Here is a 12,031-nt window from a genome sequence, read left to right on the forward strand (position 1 = left end):
AGGTCAGTGATCACACCATCATGATTATCTGGGTTGTGAAGACCTTTTTTGTACAGTTCTTCTGTGTATTCTTGCCATCTCTTCTTAATATCTTCTGCTTCTGTTAGGTCCATACCATTTCTGTCCTTTATCGAGCTCATCTTTGCATGAAATGTTCCTTTGGTATCTCTGATTTTCTTGAAGAGATCCCTAGTCTTTCCCATTCTGTTGTTTTCCTCTATTTCTTTGCATTGATCGCTAAAGAAGGTTTTCTTATCTCTTCTTGCTTTTCTTTGGAACTCTGCATTCAGATGTTTATATCTTTCCTTTTCTCCTTTGCTGTTCGCTTCTCTCCTTTTCACAGCTATTTGTAGAAGGGAATGGCAAACCACTTCAGTATTCTTGCCTTGAGAACCCCATGAACAGTATGAAAAGGCAAAATGATAGGATACTGAAAGAGAAACTCCCCAGGTCAGTAGGTGCCCAATATGCTACTGGAGATCAGTGGAGAAATAACTCCAGAAAGAATGAAGGGATGGAGCCAAAGCAAAAACAGTACCCAGCTGTGGATGTGACTGGTGATAGAAGCAAGGTCTGATGCTGTAAAGAGCAATATTGCATAGGAACCTGGAATGTCAGGTCCATGAATCAAGGCAAATTGGACGTGGTCAAACAAGAGATGGCAAGAGTGAATGTCGACATTCTAGGAATCAGAGAACTGAAATGGACTGGAATGTGTGAATTTAACTCAGATGACCATTATATCTACTACTGCGGGCAGGAATCCCTCAGAAGAAATGGAGTGGCCATCATTGTCAACAAAAGAGGCCGAAATGCAGTACTTGGATGCAATCTCAAAAACGACAGAATGATCTCTGTTCGTCTCCAAGGCAAACCATTCAATATCACAGTAATCCAAGTCTATGCCCCAACCAGTAATGCTGAAGAAGCTGAAGTTGAACGGTTCTATGAAGACCTACAAGACCTTTTAGAACTAACACCCAAAAAAGATGTCCTTTTCATTATAGGGGACTGGACTGCAAAAGTAGGAAGTCAAGAAACACCTGGAGTAACAGGCAAATTTGGCCTTGGAATACGGAAAGAAGCAGGGCAAAGACTAATAGAGTTTTGCCAAGAAAATGCACTGGTCATAACAAACACCCTCTTCCAACAACACAAGAGAAGACTCTATACATGGACATCACCAGATGGTCAACACCGAAATCAGATTGATTATATTCTTTGCAGCCAAAGATGGAGAAGCTCTATACAGTCTGCAAAAACAAGACCAGGAGCTGACTGTGGCTCAGACCATGAACTCCTTATTGCCAAATTCAGACTTAAATTGAAGAAAGTAGGGAAAACCACTAGACCATTCAGGTATGACCTAAATCAAATCCCTTATGATTATACAGTGGAAGTGAGAAATATATTTAAGGGCCTAGATCTGATAGATAGAGTGCCTGATGAACTATGGAATGAGGTTCATGACATTGTACAGGAGACAGGGATCAAGACCATTCCCATAGAAAAGAAATGCAAAAAAAGCAAAATTTAAGTGCACAGATACCCATAACTAATGGGATGGTCACAACAATGCATGGAGATAATGAGGCACAGAGAGATTGAGAAGGTTGCCTTGGGGGGTTCCCTGGCCATCCGGTGGTTAAAACTCTGTGCTTCTGCTGCAGGGTCATGGATTCCATCCCTGGTTGGGGGACTAAGATTCTACATGCTGCGTGACATGGCTAAAAAAATAAAAAAAAGGATTGTCCAGGATCACACAGTAGGTTTCATGTTGGGATCCACAGTAGACATCTGGAAATGGGGTCCCTGCATTTAGCCCTCACACCACATCCTCTAGGCCAACTCCAGTGCTGGCTACCCAAGCCCACACACACAGCATCTAAATCCTGGCCCTGCCTCCTCATCAACAGGTTGGTAGGCTCCATAAACTTGTTGGTTAGTTACTAAGTCATGTCCAATTCTTTTGTGACCCCAGGGACTGTAGTCTGCCAGTCTTCCCAACCCAGGGGTCAAACCTGTCTCTTGCATCTCCTGCATTGGCAGGCAGATTCTTTACCACTGAGCCACCTGGGAATTTGCCTGTCTATAAATGTTCCAGGCACCAAAGTGTGTTTTAGGTCCTTTATGGTGTCACTACTTCTGTTGCCCTTTACCACCCCCTCATGATTACATCTGTCCTGTGGGCTTGTCTTCTCATCCTGCGGAAGCTTCAGGCTCCCAGCACTCACCAGTCTCACAGGCTCGTGGAGGATTTTGCACAACACAAGGGCTCAGCTGTGGCTGTGGTTTGGTGGACTGATGGAGGGTGCTTTCTTTTCCCTGGGTCTCTGGGACATGAACAAAGTCATGCTCAGCCTGTACAGTGGAACCACCTGGGGAGTTTTAACCACTGCTGAAGCCCAGCTCCCACTCCCAGAGGTTCTGCTGTAATTGGTGTGGGGTGCAGTCTGAGTGTTAGGATTTTAAAACTCTCCCGGGGTGATTCTGATGTGCATTCAGGGCTGAGAACTCCTTTAATGTAATGTGCCAGTTATTAACATTAATTGTACATCTCTCCGTCTGAGAGTAAGTGCTAGGCACTTGGGTACCCTTGGGAGACAATAGGCAACAAGACAGTTATGGTCCTTTACCTTGTGGCATTCACATTCTAGTAATTCAGTTTAATAGACTTTGCTGGGTTGGGGATATCAGGAAGTGTATGGGTACAAAGATGAACAAAGCGTTGTCCTTGCCCTTGAGGAGAAGAGAAGTGGACACTCGTTACAACTAAAACAGAGGAAAGGGAACGTCAACTGGGTAGAAACCAAGAGTGGTAGGGTTCAGGGGAGAAGCCATCTAGAGGGGAGATCAGGGAAGTTTCCATGAAAGATATAATACCTGAGAGGGCCCTTGAAGAATGGATAGGATTTTGTAGGATGGAATGAAGAGGTGATGGTGGAAGGGCTTAAACAAAAACATGGAGGCAGGAGTAGTCAATAAGCCAAGCTGGCAAGAGAGCTGATGTGCACACACAAGAGGGAAGAGGATGTGTGTACACAGTGGGGAAATGCAGGTCAGAACCTTAAATGCCAGGGGAGGCATCTGGATCCATTCAGGAACTGAGGCTGCGTGCATAATTCTTAGCTGTTACCTGGACCTCCTCCTGACTTCATTCTGGAGTAGGTGTCCTTGCTGCCGCCACCCTCCGGGTCTCCCCTCCCTGCCACTGTTGCCTTGGTCCCGTGTTCAGTGTTCAGTCGCTGCCCTCAATGTCTGATGAAGTCACACCATACCAAGCACAAAATGCATTTCCAGATGGTACCTCCCTAGGCAATGCATTTGGCAGGTAGAGAGGAAAGAGCACCAAACTGAGAATCAGGAGGGGGCCTGGGTCTAATCCTAGTTCTGTCTCTTACCAGCTGCGTGACCTTGGGCAAGTCACTTCCCCTCTCTGAGCCTCAGGTTCCTCGTCTGAAAAATGACTAGGCTGGATAGAATGACTGATAATGACCCTTTCCGCAGCAGCATTTTTTGGCTAGTTTGCTGTGTGTCAATCCAAGAATGTTCACTTTGCTCTGGACAAGGACATTGTTGCTGCAAAACAGATATTAAGCATGAGACTCAGAGTGGGAAGGGATGGCAAGGAGACGTGTAGGTGCTTGCGCAACACAGCTGAGCCTAGCCTTGGATTCATCGTACGTAGTGCAGGGTCTGGCCATGTGAATGAAGACTCTTCCAGATGATTCCAGCCCCCAGCCATTCAAGTCACTCCCACCCACTCAAGTCTCCTTAGTTGAAACACCAGACATCCTAGAACAGAGATAAGCCATATATGCTGTGCCTTGTCAGTGTTTCTAACCCTCAAAACATGAGTTGAACAAAATTGCTTCATGCCACAAGGCTGGGGTGGTTTGTTACACAGCAGTAGATAACAGGAAATGGGGGAGGAGGTGTCTGAAGGGTGGTCTGAGGATGAAGGTTTCACCTTATGCTGGAGAAACGTTACCAGTGGGTATCCTCCTGAGCCCATTGACTTGGAGAGCCACCTCTGGTCTTGGATATTACTCTACTCAAGGTAGCCTGGTGCTCTTGGGAGAGGTGGCTCAAAGCCTGTGCTGTCCTGGAATGTTGTCAAGTTTATGGACAAGGAAGCCCGGGCATCTTTCTAGAGGCTGTCACAGATGCTAAGGTACCAGTCAGTTGGGGGGTGGGGGAGGGTTGGTTCATCTGTACATCTCAGCACCTCAGTATCTAGGAAGGCTAAACTGGGGCGGGGTTGCTCATGTGAGTAGAGGTCGTGTGTGTGTGTGTGTGTGTGTGTGTGTGCGCGCGTGTGCACGCGCACTCAGTCATTAAATAGTGTCAGACTCTTTTCAACCCCATGGACTGTAGCTTGCTGGGCTCCTCTGTCCATGGGATTTCCCAGGTAAGAATACTGGTGTGGGTTGCCATTTCCTCCTCCAGGGCGTCTTCCCAACCCAGGGATCCAACATGAGGCTTCAAAGTCTCCTGCATTGGCAGGCAGGTTCTTTACTGCTGAGCCACCTGGGAAGCCCCAGAGAGATCCTCTAGGTGCATCTTATACACTCTGTCTCATTTCATCCCCACAGTAGTCCTGTTAGATGCTGTAAGAAGGAGTGTTTGCCTACTTTACTTATGAAGAACAAGTTCAGGGACTTCCCTGGCAGTCCAATGGTTAAGAGTTCCCACTTCCACTGCAGAAGGTGGGGATTCCATCCCTGGTGGGTGAACCTGCATGGCCAAAAAAAGAAAGAAAAAAAAAAACACACATTAAAAAAAAAAAAAAAAAGATTAAGTTCAAGTGCCATGACCAAGACTGGGAATGGCAGAGCTTTGAGCAAAATAAAAGACTGAATCTGTAGCTTTGTCCTCTGGGACTATCTTAAGGAGCCGCCTGAATAGCCTCGGAGGGAGGTTCTGGGAAGGGGCCTTCATTTCTTTAAACAGCCTTTTGTCTTGAAATAAGACCACTGAACTTGATTTACATTCTGTTTCCATTTCCTTCCACCACCCCCTCCACTCTCATTCCTTTTTCCTCCCGGGATTTTTGGCAGGAGGAAGAGAGGAACACTCCACTCCCCAGTCTTTCACTCGGAAAGGCGGGAGGCGGGGGGAGGGGCGGGGGGGGGTGTGATCCGGGGCTTCACTCACCAACGTGCCAGGCAGGGCTGGGGGCACTGAGGCCAGGCCGCTCCCAAGCGCGGGTGGGGGTGAGCTGACGGGGAGGTGAGGAGGGAAGTGTTCCCCCACCCCCATCACGGCCGCCACCCCACTGTGGACCTTGGATGGTAAGGTTTCCACTCTGGCTGGGAGGAAGGGAGAGGCCTGCTCCCTGGTGGGATTTCTCTCACGGTGCGTGCGTGGAAGCGGCGGACAAGGAAATACCACTTTCTGAGTGATCTTGTCAGGCTATATCGACTGTATCAGCTCATGTACACCAATTTCCAGGTTAGGCCTGGAGAGGTTAGCTGACTTGCTCAAAGCCACAAAGCATGTAAGCGGCAGAGTCCCTGAAAACGCCAGGTCTTGCCACTGGCTTTCGCCCCCCTCTCCTGGGAACCTCGGCTGTTGGAGGTGCCCCATCCGACCTGGCGGGGAGGCTTGCAGCCCTCACTCCAGGGTGCCCCGAGGGGACTCCCGGCAGGGGGCGCTCCAAGCCGGGTCTCGGGCCTCCGGGCGCGCCTCCAGCCGGAGCCTGGGACGGGACCCGCCGCTCCGCCTCCTCGGTGGCTCTGCGGGCGGGCGCGCAGGGAGCAGAGCAGATCCGAGAGCGGCGCGCCCTGCCGGGCCCCGGTGCCCACCGCGCCCCTACTCCCGCCGCCGCGCAGCCTCCCGCCGTGAGTAGCGCTCATCTGCGGGCTCGACGGGCGGGACGGGGTGCGCGGCCCGGGGCTAGGCTGGAGCGGGCAAATTGCTCCGGGGCGTTAGCCGCCTATTCCCTGTCGCCGCCGCCCACCCACCCCCCCCCGCCCCCGGCTATGGCCAGTCTTGGCCTTGGGCACTCTGGCCGGTCCTTGACCTCCGGGACCTGACTGTTGGCCCCCTAGGGCCGGCTTCGAAGTCTGGCCTTTTGACCAGAAGGATTGGGTGGGAGCGGCGGGCAGACCGGGCGCCTAGGGGGAAGATGGGAGAGAGACTTCCATCAAGTTAGGACTCCTTGACGGGGGAGAGCACCCCAGATTTCTGGGAGGAGAGGGGATCTGGGCTTCTCAGCATCCTACACTTTACTTACCTCCTTCTCCTGGTGCGAGGAGCTGATGCGAGGAGGCTCCTCCATCCGCAGCCCGTCAGCTTTCTCAGTGGCAGAAGGAAGCTGTGGTCCCCTACGTCTGGAGCCCGGGATGGGTTAGGGTGGGCAGGGGGCCAGCCAGTAGGTCTGCAGCAGGCTGGGGTTTTGACCCCAGTGTATTGTCAACAGTTGACCTGACTCTGGGCTAGGCATTGTGGATGGCTCATGGCATGTGTGGATCTGGCTGATCCTCACTGTAACTCTGCAAGGTGGAGGTTAGTCTTCTCTTTGGGGAGGAGAGGTAGCCCAGAGCGGTAAGCACGGAGGCCATACAGGTGGTGGTAGGTTAGGAGGGTGCGCTGAAAGAGAGGATGCCTAACTGCTGCCTCACTGGCAGGTGGGAAGGTCCTAGGGGCAGGCGAAGAGAGCACATGCCCTGGTATTTGAGAGTCCAGTGAGGGTGGCAGGGGGGCAGCTGGAGGTTGCTGCTGTGTTTTCTGACGTTGTGTTTCTCAGCTGCTTTGTATATGGCATTCCTTGGGAGAGTCCTGGTGACCAAGGGATGCTGGCACATTGGCCTCTTCACTATTGCTTCCAGAGTCCTGCTCTTCCCCAAACCACCCATCTCCCGAGATGTGTTTTTAGCTTCTGAAGTGGTTCCATTCAGCAGCCTTGAGAGAGGCTTGGGCAGGGGCACAGGGGTGTGTGGATGTGAGTGGGTGTGGGACAAGTGTTCCACTGGTAAGAAGGAGACCTGAACTGACCCTGACCCAGTCCCTGTCCAGTTCAGTTCAGTTGCTCAAGTCATGTCTGACTCTTTGTGACCCGATGGCTTCTCTTCCATCACCAACTCCTGAAGCTTGCTCAAACTCATGTCCATCAAGTCGGTGATGCCATCCAACCATCTCATCCTCTCTGGTCCCCTTCTCCTCCTGCCTTCAATCTTTCCCAGCATCAGGGTCTTTTCCCATGAGTCAGTTCTTTGCATCAGGTGGCCTAAGTATTGAAGTTTTAGCTTCAGCATCAGTCCTTCCAATGAATATTCAGGACTGATCTCCTTTAGGATTGACTGGTTGGATCTCCTTGCAGTCCAAGGGACTCTCAAGTGTGTGCAGGGGTGTGTGGGTGTGAGTGGGTGTGGGGAAAGTTTCCCACTGGCAGGATGGAGACCTGAACTGACCCTGACACCCTCCCTGAGGGCCGCCCAGTTGTTAGATGTGGAATGAGCAAGCAGGCTGCCCAGCAGAGGTGGACCTTCACCGGGAAGATAGTTTTCTCATGTCCACTTAGGCAGGCGGCTGAGGTTCTCTGAGTCCAAGCTTCCTCATCAGAGACTGAGGTGTGTCACAGCCTCCAAAGCTTGGAGGTGCGCTGTAATGTCGGATGGCCCTCCCCTCTGTTGACAGCTTCCTCAGAGCCTGATTGTGAAGATTCTTCATGGGAGGGGGTGTAAGGGAACAATAGTGGTCCCATTTTACCTGCGCTGGGTGAGGATCTCTGAGAGTTCAGCAGGGTGGGCTGGGTTCCATGAGGGAGGGACTTAGTAAGGTTGGAATTTCCTCAGGAGATAATCCTTCAGCCTTGGAGGCCCTCTCCCAGGTTGTTTCTCAGGAGGCCACTGGCCTCCCAACCCTGGAGCCACTGTTGGAGGGTTGAAGTGCTGTTGACAAAAGCCGGGAAGAGCAGCTGGTGCAGGCTGTGTGACTTTTAGCAAGTCCCTTCTCCTGTCTGGACCTCAGTTTCCTCCTCTTGCAAAACAAGTGGGCTTGACCAGACAGCAGTGGGTTTCAAACTCCTCCCACCCCTGAATTCTTACACAGAATCCTAACGTATAGTGTAGATAAAGTGGAACTTTTCTAACTTCCCTTCCTGATGCAAGTGGCTCCTGAGTGGAGACTAAAAGTCCTCCAGGTTCCTCAAGGTCCCTTTTTGTGAGGTTCTAGGAAGTCTGTGATATGCAGATGACACCACCCTTATGGCAGAAAGCAAAGAAGAACTAAAGAACCTCTTGATGCAAGTGAAAGAGGAGAGTGAAAAAGTTGGCTTAAAGCTCAACATACAGAAAACTAAGATCATGGCATCCGGTGCCATCACTTTATGGCAAATGGATGGGGAAACAGTGGAAACAGTGGCAGACTTTATTTTTTGGGGCTCCAAAATCACTGCAGATGGTGATTGCAGCCATGAAATTAAAAGACACTTGCTCCTTGGAAGAAAAGCTATGACCAACTTAGATAGTATATTCAAAAGCAGAGACATTACTTTGCCAATAAAGGTCCATCTAGTCAAGGCTTTGGTTTTTCCAGTGGTCATGTATGGATATGAGAGTTGGACTATAAAGAAAGCTGAGCCCCAAAGAATTGATGCTTTTCAACTGTGGTGTTGGAGAAGACTCTTGAGAGTCCCTTGGACTGCAAGGAGATCCAACCAGTCAGTCCTAAAGGAGATCAGTCCTGGGTGTTCATTGGAAGGACTGATGTTGAAGCTGAAACTCCAATACTTTGGCCACTTGATGCAAAGAGCTGACTCATTGGAAAAGACCCTGATGCAGGGAAAGATTGAAGGCAGGAAGAGAAGGGGATGACAGAGGATGAGATGGTTGGATGGCATCACTGACTCAATGGAGATGAGTTTGGGTAAACTAGGAGTTGGTGATGGACAGGGAGGCCTGGCAATGCTGCGGTTCACGGGGTTGCAAAGAGTCGGACATGACTGAGCGACTGAACTGAACTGAATCGAGGAAGTCTGTCTTAACTTTCAGAAATGTTGCCTAGTATTAGGGTTGGGGGCAGGAATGTGAACTCTGAAGATTCCACTAAGGAAGATGTGAGCATTAAGATGGACTTTGCCTGTGGAATGCCTGGAGCCAGTGGCCTGGGCCCCTAGCCAAAGGTTGTATCAGTGCCTTCTGCTGTGTGGTTTCATCTTTTGGGGGCCAGAAGGGTCCCTGTGCTTCTGGGTCCTACATGGTGACTAATTCCACCTCAAAATGTCTCCCCTTTAGTTTCATGTCTCTAAACTGGTGATATGCAAATTCATCTTGGGGAGCAATGTTAGGAAGGGGCTTTAAGTTAATAGCTGTTTTTACCTGATGAGCTTTCTGAGCAGCAGCTTTGAAAAGGACAGCTGGGACACTACATTTAAATCAAACATTTTGGAGTGCCTGCTGTGTACCAGATCCCACAAGGGGATAGAGGTGAGAATGTCACAACTCTTGCCCTCATGAAGCTCCAATAGGCAAGAGGGAAGGAACTCATATTTGTTGGAACCATCCAGGGACTATTAAAAACACTTTACATATGTTATCTCATTTGTCCCATAAAGCAGATATTAGACTCATTTTTAATTGTTTAAAATTTTGATTGCACACAAAATAAGGGTACACATGTACATCAAGAAACAGCATTGGCAGCACTCAGAAAGCTCCTGTGTTCCCTTCCAGGTACAATCTCTGACCCAGGTGTGACCACTATTCTAACTTCTAGCACCACGGTTTTGTTTTACCTAAAAGAGAGTTACACAGTTTGTGGTCTTTTGTGTCTGTTTTATTTCATTCAACACTATGTTTGTGAGTTTCATCCATATTGTTGCAGGGAGCAGTAGTTTATTTATTCTTATTGTTATATAATAATTTCATTATATGGGTATAACTCTAGCCATTCTTCACTTGATGGCTATTTGGTTGTTTGCGATTTTTAGATATTACTAATAGTGCATCTGTGAACGTTCTAATGTGGAGCATTTTGGAAGCCATCTACATGCGTTTTTGTTAGGTACGCCCATAGATACTGCCCAAGAGTTTTCCAAAGTAATTGTCCTAATGAATACTCTCCTAAGCAGTGTTTGCGCGTTCTCCAAATATTCACTAACCCTAGGCATTGTCTGGACTCATTCTCTTTTTTTTCTTTTTTTTAAAAATATTTATTTGGCCGTGTCGGATCTTAGTTGTGGCACTCAAGATCTTTAGTGTGGCATGCAAACTCTTGCATGTGGGATCTAGTTCCCTGATTAGGGATGGAACCCAGGCCCCCAGCAATGAGAGTGTAGAGCCACCGGACCACCAGGGAAGTCCCTAGACTCATTTTCTACGTAAGTAATTTGAAGCTCAGAAAAGCTGTACCGTGCTGTGTGTGCTAGTGGGTGGCAGAGCTGGGATTCAAACCCAGGCCTGTGTGCCTGTGCAGTCTGTGCTTTCTCCCTTTGGGTTACACATTGACATAGAATATGATATGAACCGGAACATGGTAAACTCTAACCCTAACAGTTTGTAAAGAGGCCTCTGTGAGAATTTAAAGAGAAGAAGAATTTTCCATCTGTTTTGTAAGGAAAAGAGTCATGGAGGCTCATAGAGATGGTAGCATTTGAGCCTGGCTTTGCGGGAAGGGAAGAGTTTTACTTGGAGGGCTCTCCAGGTGCCCTCCCCCCATCCCCATCCCTTCTGCCATGAAAAGGGCCCAACTTGAGCTGGGGTGTAGCAGGGGTGAAGGTTTTGGAGGAATAGGAAAAGTCTACTTGGGGCTGTAGTCGAGGATTTGTGGGGGAGGGGGGCTATGCTGAAATGGTGAGTTGGGGCCAAACTGGTAGGCCTAGTTTGAGCTTAGTTGGCTCCCTTGGCCCCCAACTTCTGGTCACCCAGGATGTGAGCACAAGGCAGGGACTCATGGTTTAGTTGGGGAGGTGGGACAGTTTCAAATCCAGCTCAACTCCTGATAGCAAATGCAGCTGGCCTCTAGCCAAGGAGAATCTTAGCTGTTCCTGGGACCACTCTCAGGGTATCTGCCAACAGAATTTTTTTGGAGTTTTCTGCTTTCATCTAGCTGTGGGAAATTAGTAGCTACTCATACCTCCACCCCCAGGATCCGGCTCAAGTGGTTTGTTTGGAAGTATTTTTACAGCAAAAAGAAGCTGATAGATAGCAGTCCTGCCACCCTCTGCCTAGTCTTAGGAACCTTGCCATGATGGGGGTGGGGGTGAGGGGAGCTGAGCTTTTGATCTGGTCAAGCCAAACTTGCCAGAATCCCAGCTCCTTTTCCTCAGAAGGGAACAGAATTGGTCTCAGTGGCTGTGGGAAGCAGAAACATAATGACCTGGGGATGAGTTAAACAGTAATAGCAATAATCATCCTTATTTGCCTGGCAGTTTATGTCTTTATCACAGTGGATCCTCACCTGCATGTGTGAAGTAGGTGATATAGATGCTATCACCCCAGGTTACAGATGAGGGGGACTGAGTCCCAGACAGGGAGCCAGACTGCTATGGGTCTTGTGACTGATGCACCCACAGACTAGCCTAGGACTGGGGATCCTGCTCCTTTTAGGATTCCATACTCGCCAGGCCCTGGCTGAGCATAGTGAGACCAAGCCAGTAGGAGGCTCTGTGATGGACAGGCAGGAGAAGACTGGCAGGTGACCCTGAGAGTAAGACCTGGGAGCCAGGCCAGTTCCACCTGGAGGTCTTCAGGGATGTGTGTGCCTCGGTGGAAGGGAGAGAGGAAGGTGGCATCTTGATACCAGAACTCTGGTTTGTAGTGGGCAGAGGAAAGAGGCTGAAATATAGACATCACCTGAGAGTTAAAACAGCTCCAGCCACTTGGCATTGATGAGACGTGCCCTTATGTAATGGTACCTCCACCCAGCGAGGTGAAAATAGTATTTTGGGGCTCACAGGGCCTGGGCGTGGTTGGTATCTGATTGCCAAGCAGAAGAAAAGCTGCCAGTGCCAGCCAAAATGAGCTCTGAGAGCCCTTTGCTAATGACTCTTGAAAGATGCATCCACAGGTAGCTGTTTTTAAAATTT

The 12,031-nt window shown here is 49.5% G+C and overlaps 1 protein-coding gene across 6 annotated transcripts in view; it reads left to right on the forward strand.

Moving 5' to 3' along the window:
* The first annotated feature begins 3,951 nt into the window (after positions 1-3,951).
* DAPK2 (death associated protein kinase 2) overlaps positions 3,952-12,031 on the forward strand; it is a 142,169-nt gene continuing 134,089 nt past the window's right edge. For 3 of the 6 annotated variants that reach the window (XR_011568833.1, XR_011568834.1, XM_070797424.1), the window contains exon 1: positions 5,700-5,843. The gene's annotated coding sequence lies outside the window, so the exon portion shown is untranslated. Of the gene's footprint in view, positions 4,175-5,699; positions 5,844-12,031 lie in introns of those variants that run through there. The other 3 variants (XM_070797426.1, XM_070797427.1, XM_070797425.1) reach the window with 2 other exon arrangements.

Source organism: Bos indicus, chromosome 10 (assembly GCF_029378745.1).
Source record: "Bos indicus isolate NIAB-ARS_2022 breed Sahiwal x Tharparkar chromosome 10, NIAB-ARS_B.indTharparkar_mat_pri_1.0, whole genome shotgun sequence".
Taxonomy (NCBI): domain Eukaryota; kingdom Metazoa; phylum Chordata; class Mammalia; order Artiodactyla; family Bovidae; genus Bos; species Bos indicus.